Source organism: Rhagoletis zephyria, unplaced genomic scaffold (assembly GCF_001687245.7).
Source record: "Rhagoletis zephyria isolate East Lansing unplaced genomic scaffold, Rhagoletis_zephyria_1.1 Rzeph_scaffold_03128, whole genome shotgun sequence".
Taxonomy (NCBI): Eukaryota; Metazoa; Arthropoda; class Insecta; order Diptera; family Tephritidae; genus Rhagoletis; species Rhagoletis zephyria.
Window position 1 is genome coordinate 14,245 of NW_016160212.1, and position 8,775 is coordinate 23,019.

Genomic DNA, 8,775 nt, shown 5'->3' on the forward strand with positions numbered 1-8,775 from the left:
CAAGTTTCAAACAGTAAATAAGCTTTTTTTGGGTTTGATTTGTTGCATGTATTTTGTTTCTTTAGCCGATACCCTGTAGGGAAAATCTAGAGCTCAAATCTGATCCGCTTTTAGTGCATTTAGAATCACGCCTTGTCCACGATAAATCTCTTTTGCGTACCTTTTCGACAGTTGTGAACCAGTTGTGAACCAAACTGGCAAACTGACCAAACTCGGCGGAATACTATAACTTTGCTGAGGTTGCGCGCGTAATAGCCGATGGGCTGATGAGCTGGCGCACTATTACCAACATCTTTTCATCGAATTCTGAGATTGGGGTGGCAAAACACTAAAAAAATCAGCGAAAAACATGGCACACATGGTTCGGTACGTTTCACAAGCTTCAATTGCATATCGTCGTTTAAAGTATGTACAAAACCGTGTATCGTCATTCATATAAAAATGGTTCGTTTGATGGTTTGGTTCTGAACCAGTAAATGCTAATACTTTAATCAGAAGATTGATCCGTTTTTTCCATGGCTGCAAACCATTCCAAATATCGGTTTGGTGGGTGCAGTGGTTTAAACAACTTGAAAAAAAGTGTACCCTGTCAAAGCCACTATAAACCAATGTTAAATGACAATTTGTTCAGTTGGTATTAAATACAAAATGTTGACAGTTTTATAATGCAATGCTAAGTTTTCAAAACGCAATTTACATTTCGCTGAATTTTTAAATCATTTTCTGATGATTTTCGGTTCGGTTCTAGTGATTTGAAATGAAAATGGTCAGGTTAATTGTCGTCGATGGTTCGGTTCAAAACTGGTTTGGTTCAAAATCCATTAGAGCGTATGAATCAATGAACTTTTCAAACAAGAAAGTGGTTGTTGTTGGTGTAGGACAACTACTGAGTCGTATGGAGCTTCGTCTTTGTGGCTTGTTTCAGCTAGTTGATCTTTATGGTACTAGAAGCCAATAAGATCCAGTTTACTTCCGATTTGTACAATATAGCCTTGGTATGGTGAGGTTACTTACGCGGCACGACGTATGTATGTATGCAAATATATTTATGTAGGCAGGGGAACGAAGGAAACTGTAAATTCATTATTTTAAACGTTCTTTCCTATAGTTTTATAGTAATTTCAGCGATAAGGTCGGTGTTATGCAGAAATTTTGTTTGGCAAACTGCGTGCAAACTCGGAGAGAGCGAGTTTGGCGACTCTCACAGCAAACTAATTTTGTTTGGTCAAACTGCAGCAAATTCGGTGTTGCCATATACAAAAATTTTAAATTTTGCGCGTTATGTACATCTGAAATTCTCATTTCGTGTTGGCAATAGCCATGAAAACCATAATGAACGTGCAACCCTGTGCCAAACTCGACATAACCACCTCCGAGCAAACTAAGCAGCCGCCATTTAATTTGGCAAACAAAAGTTTGTCTGCATAACACCGACCTTAGTGCTACAAATAATTTCAGCTAGTAACATCTGGTAATCTTAGTATGCAGTCTCTCTCGCACACTGCACACGCGCTTTATACCTACTACTCTCTATTCTCTCGAGAGGTTGGATAGTTTTCTTTTTGGCCGCAGCCACAGCATGGTGGTTTCCAAACTCTGTATGTGGTTGTCGTCGCTTTAAGTCGTTCGTTCTCGTCGTCGTCGTTGTAGTCGTTGTCGTCATTTCAATTGAAGCAAAAGTAAGTGAAATAAAATTTTTTANTGCTACAAATAATTTCAGCTAGTAACATCTGGTAATCTTAGTATGCAGTCTCTCTCGCACACTGCACACGCGCATTATACCTACTACTCTCTATTCTCTCGAGAGGTTGGATAGTTTTCTTTTTGGCCGCAGCCACAGCATGGTGGTTTCCAAACTCTGTATGTGGTTGTCGTCGCTTTAAGTCGTTCGTTCTCGTCGTCGTCGTTGTAGTCGTTGTCGTCATTTCAATTGAAGCAAAAGTAAGTGAAATAAAATTTTTTACCCCTTGAAATTGCAAATAAAAATATATAAAGAAAAGTGAAATATCAAGAAAAGCAAGTGATAAATGTTATGTATAATGTATAAGAATCTTAGTAAATTTATTGAAATTCGTGCAATATGTATGTGTATGTATATATGTATGTATGTATGTATGTATGTATTGAAGGAATCGCAAGTGACGCAGATCAACTTTTAACCCACATAACGATTTTGCTTAACTAATGCATTTTGAAGTGATATTACGAGAACAAGGTTTAATTATGCGATGAAAGTAAAGAAATGTGAAAACTATGATATTAAAATTTTGGTAATCTCGCCTTTTTGCCGCAATTTTTTTTTAGTACATATAATACAGAAATGTGGAGTGGTGTGGCTATATACATGTTTAACTCGATCGATAAAAATACTACGCAAAAAGAACTGACGGCCGAGACGGGCAGAGCAGCAACAGCGTGCAAAGCAAAAACAAAAACGACGTCGGCCGCAGCGGCAGAGCCCATAATAGTAGGCAACTGAAATAATGAGTATGCGTGTGTGTGTGTGTGTGGAATTCCTCTTTCGGTTGTTCGCTCGTTCGATATGGACATATGTATGTATGTACACAAATACAATCCACCAAGTTGGGGGGCAACACACATTTGGCAATCAAGGCGGTGGCGGCGACTGGCAGCCGGCGGTTGACGCTAACTGCGGTGGCTTGGCCTACGCTTCTAGCCGTTGCAGCAATATATTTTTGCTAGCTTTGGCAGGATAGCAAGCTAAGCATATTTGCAGACCGTTCTTCTCAGCCTTTTGGTTTTCTATAGTCCCCAAATAAGGATAAAAATGACGCCAATGGTGTTGCATAGTGAGTATTAAATCAAATTTTCCAAGTACGATCTGTGTTGATACTTCATGAGAAAATCACAGAAAGACTATGGAAATATTGGCCTGTTCTGAAAAGGCTTTCCGGAGACAAAAATGGAACTTTTACAGATAGCAAGTTAAAAATATGAATTAGAGCCAACAACTCTCGCCAAAGCATGCTTCCTCTACATTTACATATGGTAGTGTCAAAATTGGTGGGTCTGCTAATTGAGTTATTTGTTTAAGGCAGTTCTCTCACAGAATCCTAAATGGATTTTACTTTTACTTAATTTCAAAATCTCAGGTTTATTCCGATCGTATTTGCGGTATCCATTTTTTCATAGCATTTCTAATATTATCCGTGATGGCACGTACCATGCCTCGTGTCTGCCTGTGTTCATCCACACATTCGCAGCCGTCTTAAAACATTTAGTATAAAAATATGCATGTGTATGCATATTTTTGCCGCTATATGCGTGTGCATGTGTGCAAGCGACTCATCGTGCGGGTCGTGTAGATGTCGTTCTTCGCCTTGGCTACCAAGTCGTTATTCGGGTATTTCTTCTTGCATATGGACGCTGTACAAATTAATTGCGCGTTCCCCACCTTGTCGTTGGGGCTAAAGTCACTGCGGTGCGTTGTCGCCTTCGTTCGTTCTGATAAAATTTCACTGTATCCACATCAGTGTTGCCACAGCATTTTTTTATTTTTTACCAAAATCACCAAAAAAGTTACCAAATTCAACAAAAAAATACCAAACTTTTGATGTGCAGAACTGTACATACATATACATATCGTCGTTTAAAGTACAAAACCGCGTATCGTCATTCTGCAAAACCGCGTAACTGACATTTGCTGCCAAAAATTAGATTTCTCACACAAGCTCTTGGCCAATCCTTATCCATTCGTCCTGAAATATACTAGCCAGAAATGCGATTGCTTTATAAAAGGGAGAACCATTTTGAAATATGAGTGTTTTTACTCTAGAAAATAATTTGTGTAACCTCGCATACAGGGTTTTGCATTATCTTGATACTCGGTTTTGCATTTTGTTGATTTTGTACTTGTTGTTGGTTTTGTACTTTAAACGACGGTATCCATATGTCTACATATATATACATATATACATATATCCGAAGACACCAAGCTTTTGAGGCAATCAGCGCTCTATTCAATTATATTTTTTACGTCTGCGTGAACGCTGAAAGCCACAACGCCAGAAACACTTGGCGGGGGTTTCAAACCTAATATGGCCGAAGAACAAATGTAGCGATTGTTTTAAGAACATTATACTGTTTTATGGCTCATAAAGGTTTACGTATTGTGTATTTCCATGGATACAGTTCGTTGCAACAGAGGATTATCAGGCGCATAATTTCCCATAGAGAAGATGTCATTTTGCCACTGAGATCAGCCGACTTGGCACCATTAGTTTTTTATGAGGCTACTCGCATGGCCATATTTATACGAATAAACCTCAAACTTCGGATCACTTTAAAATCAACATATGTCCAGTTATGGCCCGTATACATACATACATACATGTGTCAACAAGTGGCCGAAAATATCTCAAAAATTCAACGCTTGAAGGCAGTTCTGAAAGCTTTCCACTCACACATTGACAAAGTGAAATCCATTACTGAATGCCGTACCTTTTTGAACGAGAACATACATATTTACTCGTATGGTTGCCTGTGTACACCGCATAGCAATTGCAAAGCTGACGAACTGACAAGGAAAGGCACGACCACCCAAAACCTTCCGGGAATGGACACGATAGATATAAAAATAGCCACTTTGTAGCTGTTTGTTAGAGATCACACCATTCCAGTCACAAAGAGACGCTGAAACAAACAACCTTTCGTTTTATGAAACTTTCAGGATTACCTGCTATTTCTATAAAAGGAAGCACTTACGGGCCCCTATGTGAAATGAAGGACTGAATCGAAAAAATTATCAAATTGAAAAAATAAATTACTAAACTACCAAATTTGAAAAATAACGAAAAAAATTACCAATTTTGGTTAAAAATTACCAAAGCGGCAACGCTGATCCACATTTATTTCATCGCTTGCATTCGCTCAAACCATACGTCCGCCCATTCATTTACCTTTCGTGTTCGCGAATAGCTCGTTGATTGCCCCCTTGCTTGCCTGGCGTTGCTGTTGTTGGCTACGGTAGTCTGCTTTTGCTACCTCCATTATCACCGCCGCCACTGCTGCTGCTATGCTATTTGTAATACATACTCGCTCGTTGGCGCTCTCGTTGTTAAGCACGTTATTTTAGTTTTCAGTTTTGACTCACTCTGGATTCGTTACTTTTATTGTTGCTATGTATTTGGCTCCTATACGGCATATACGCACACAGTACTATCTGCCTCGTGTCCACAGTCGTCGTACGCTTTTTCTCTCACTTGCCCGTTACTTGGCTACTGGTCATATTTTTACCCATTTTTCATTCACTAGTTTGACTTTTGGCATGTGATTTTGGTTCTGAAATCAAATTGTTTCCTTTTCGCTCAGCTGGTTTGAAAAGTTTTCGCTATTAAAAATTTATTTCATATTTTCCATTTCTAGCTTCTCTAACTTGTTTTGTAGAGTACTTGACCGCCATCGCTCTCCTGTTGCTCTACAATCCCTCATTTGGTTTTTGTGTATTTTCGCTAGTCGCTCGCTCACTGCAGTAATTATGCGGCAGCTCATTGAATTTCCTCCGAACTCTCTTATTCACCTTTTCTGTCAGCTCTTATTGCTCATATATTTACCGCGTTTATTCGTGAATATGTATCTCATCTGATAAATGCGCATGACTTCTCTAATCAGGGTGTAGTAGAGATTCTATTACATATATGTACATAGCTATTTTTTGTCTTCATTTCGCTTACAACGGTTTAGTTTAATTAATTTTTGCATTTATTTGCTCGTTGATTTAAATTTCGATTCCATGGCGAAGTAGCGAAAAACACGATTAAATATTCTCAAATTCCTATGCGCCGGCCATTGCACTCTCATTCTTTACCTCCATATGTAAGGATATGAGTTAATATGATATCCCACCGCTCTCGAAGGAATAAAATTGAGAATCTCGAATTTATTTTTACAGTTCAAAATACATATTTCGGGAACAATACTGCACAGTGGTATAAGAATGTGCAGACGGGGAGCTTCTAAAATTGACCTAAAACACTGTCGACTTTGGAAATACTGCGTTTAATGAGGCATTGGCCCGTATGAATAAAAACTAAGCAATTGCTTTTTCTTAAAATTTCATACCTTTTACTTCAATTTTGTTTGAATAAATTGAGTAAAAGATCTGGAATTTTAAGAAAAAGCAATTGCATGAATTTTTTGTAGATCGGCTTATGGGATTTTTCACCTTGACAATAGCTATGTACATAAGGGTGTTTCCATAATGTCGGACGTGACATTCGTACGACTTTAGAGTTAAGTAAACGATACGAAAACGAACGTCACTTATTAGGTGCGCTTGGAACACTTGGTGTCGAGAAATTCGATGAAAAGGAGGTCATAACTTACGTGACAAAATCAATGGTTTCATCAGAGTACATACATATACAATAAGTAAGACCGCAAATCCTGTGAGTATTTTTCTAAAACATTCTTTAAATAAAAATAAAGTCAAATTACGGATTATTACAACCAATTCATTTTTAACCAGAAGCAAACTGTTGTTGGTTTTATTTTGAATTAAAATGTGATAACGGACGTGATATATGTATGGGCGAATCCGAGAAATAGTCAACCAAAATCGGCAAAAAATTCATGCAATTCAACTTCTCGCATGGCATAGTAGTTTTAAAGCCAGCAATAAAGACGAATTGTGGCGCCACATCCTAAAACCGTGGTATCGCATTCCGAAAAGTGTTTGTGCAAACTTGGTTAATTCGATGCACCGAATATGCGAAGAGGTAATCAGGCAAGGCGGCGGTTCAATAAGCTATTGAAACAATAATATTTTTGTAAGAATTTTTGGGTCAAAGTTTAATTTATTTAGAAATAATACTTTGTTTCTATTATTTCTTCCAGGCCAAAATTAAAAAATGGGTCACAATTTATTTATGACTTATTGCACGTGCAAAGAAGTTTGGATTCTAATTAACGTAAACAAAATGTACGAAATCGGAATGTATTTAAAATGAAAGAATTCTTCAAACAATAAAAATAAAAGAAAGCTGTACGTTTCTATTATTTTATCCAACACTGTATACAAGAATATGTTGTACTATGCCATTTTTAATAAAATACAACAATACCGCTTTAAAAAAAAACCTATTTTTTCAACGCAGTTGTTTTAAAGTTAGTCCAACCTTTAGTTTGCTTTTATAATACATTTTATTAACTTCATTATTTTCTCTTCAAAGTATTTTCGTAGATTGTGCTCTCCATACATAACAGTTATCGCAAATCGGTTGACTTTGATGGTCATATCAAAATCGCTTCCTTTTTCTCTAACGTCAGAACACAAATTTCGAAGGCAAATACACCGGCATTAATTCAAATTAAAATTTCCATTATTGTGTTCTCATAAGTACTGCTTTAAACCTTCCCTTATACCACAAAAACAAAAAAAAAAATTGCTTTTATTTTTTTGTCGGCATAAAAGTTAAAAGAAACGTGCAAACGTACCGTCAGCAACGCTAGGATTTGCCCATATCGAAATCAAATCATATTTGAAAAGGATCATTAAGCGCGATAAGAAGTGGATTTCATGCGACAGAATGTGCGAAAAAAAAGGTGGTCGAATCCTGGAGAACCTTCTCAAACGGTGACAAAGTCCGGCTTCAAGATGTTGCTGAGTGTTTGGTGAGATAGCTAAGAAATAGCTGGTAATGAGCTGCCCGAATTGTGCCAAATCAGTATCAGAACCAATCAAAAGTAAAAAGGAGTATCTTACGTCTAAATAAAACCAGTCTAGACCATTCTTTAGTGACTCGTCTTAATGCTAAGACCGACAGCGCGGACCTTGGCCTGTTCGATTACCTTTGGTGTGGCGAAATATTTTGACCAATCCGCTTTAACGGTTTGATTCGTGTTCCTTTTTTTAAGATATAATTTCACTTTTCGTTCATTTTCTAGGTTTAGTAGGTAGACTTGGAGAGCTGCGGTCTCGCGGGTCGATCGTTGTTTTTTTTTTAATTTTTTGTTTTATTATTATATTGGGCCGTATGAATAAAAACTAAGCAATTGATTTTTTTATTTTTTTTTAATTTCATACCTCTTACCTCAATTACTACTTACAATTACAATCTTGCTTTAAGTATTTACCTTCGGCGTTCGCTACAAAACTACATCTGTTTGCTTTTGACTAATAGTTTTTTATTCGCTTGTATTCACATACGTTTTTTAGCCGGCATTTTTCATTCAAAGAGACCTGAGAGGTGTGAAATTTTTTTTCGCATTTTTTCTCCCCACTTTATACACTGTCATACTATAAGTACTGCGGCTTTTCGTTTCGTTTTCGAAAAAAGTGACAAACAAGCCAAACCAAATGACGTGTGAAAAGTAATGAGAAAACTATTCGTGCACCTCTCGCAATCTCTCATATGGCTCTCTTTCTTCTTGATCGTCTTGTTTCCTATGGTTTAGAAGTATTTTTTCTTTGGAATACCATTTGTTTTAACATCAAGTATGCTTGTGCGTATGTAGGTATTAGACTCCAGCGCAATTCCATTTAAACGGCCCAACAAGACATCCGATCGCCGCGCAAATACTTTCCATCCCCTACTTTCATCGTTCGGGTCAATTGTGAGTAAGCATAAACCAGTTTCAGCAAGCGTACGTAAACTACCGATCAATAGCAAGACGCGTAGAGTATTTACTTTGCCTTCCGCAACTACTGCGAGTAAAAGGTATTTGACAGTAGAGTACTTTACTGGTAGTACTTGAGTATTTTCGAAGAAAACATACATTTGTGGCAAGAATGATAGAAGAATTTTCTGGATCGCG

The 8,775-nt window shown here is 37.4% G+C and overlaps 1 protein-coding gene across 1 annotated transcript in view; it reads left to right on the plus strand.

Annotated features, from left to right (window-relative positions):
• The first annotated feature begins 1,818 nt into the window (after positions 1-1,818).
• The window catches only part of LOC108368450 (tyrosine 3-monooxygenase/tryptophan 5-monooxygenase activation protein zeta), a 43,762-nt gene continuing 36,805 nt past the window's right edge, over positions 1,819-8,775 (plus strand). The window contains exon 1 of the mRNA XM_017623301.1: positions 1,819-1,941. The gene's annotated coding sequence lies outside the window, so the exon portion shown is untranslated. The remainder of the gene's footprint in view (positions 1,942-8,775) is intronic.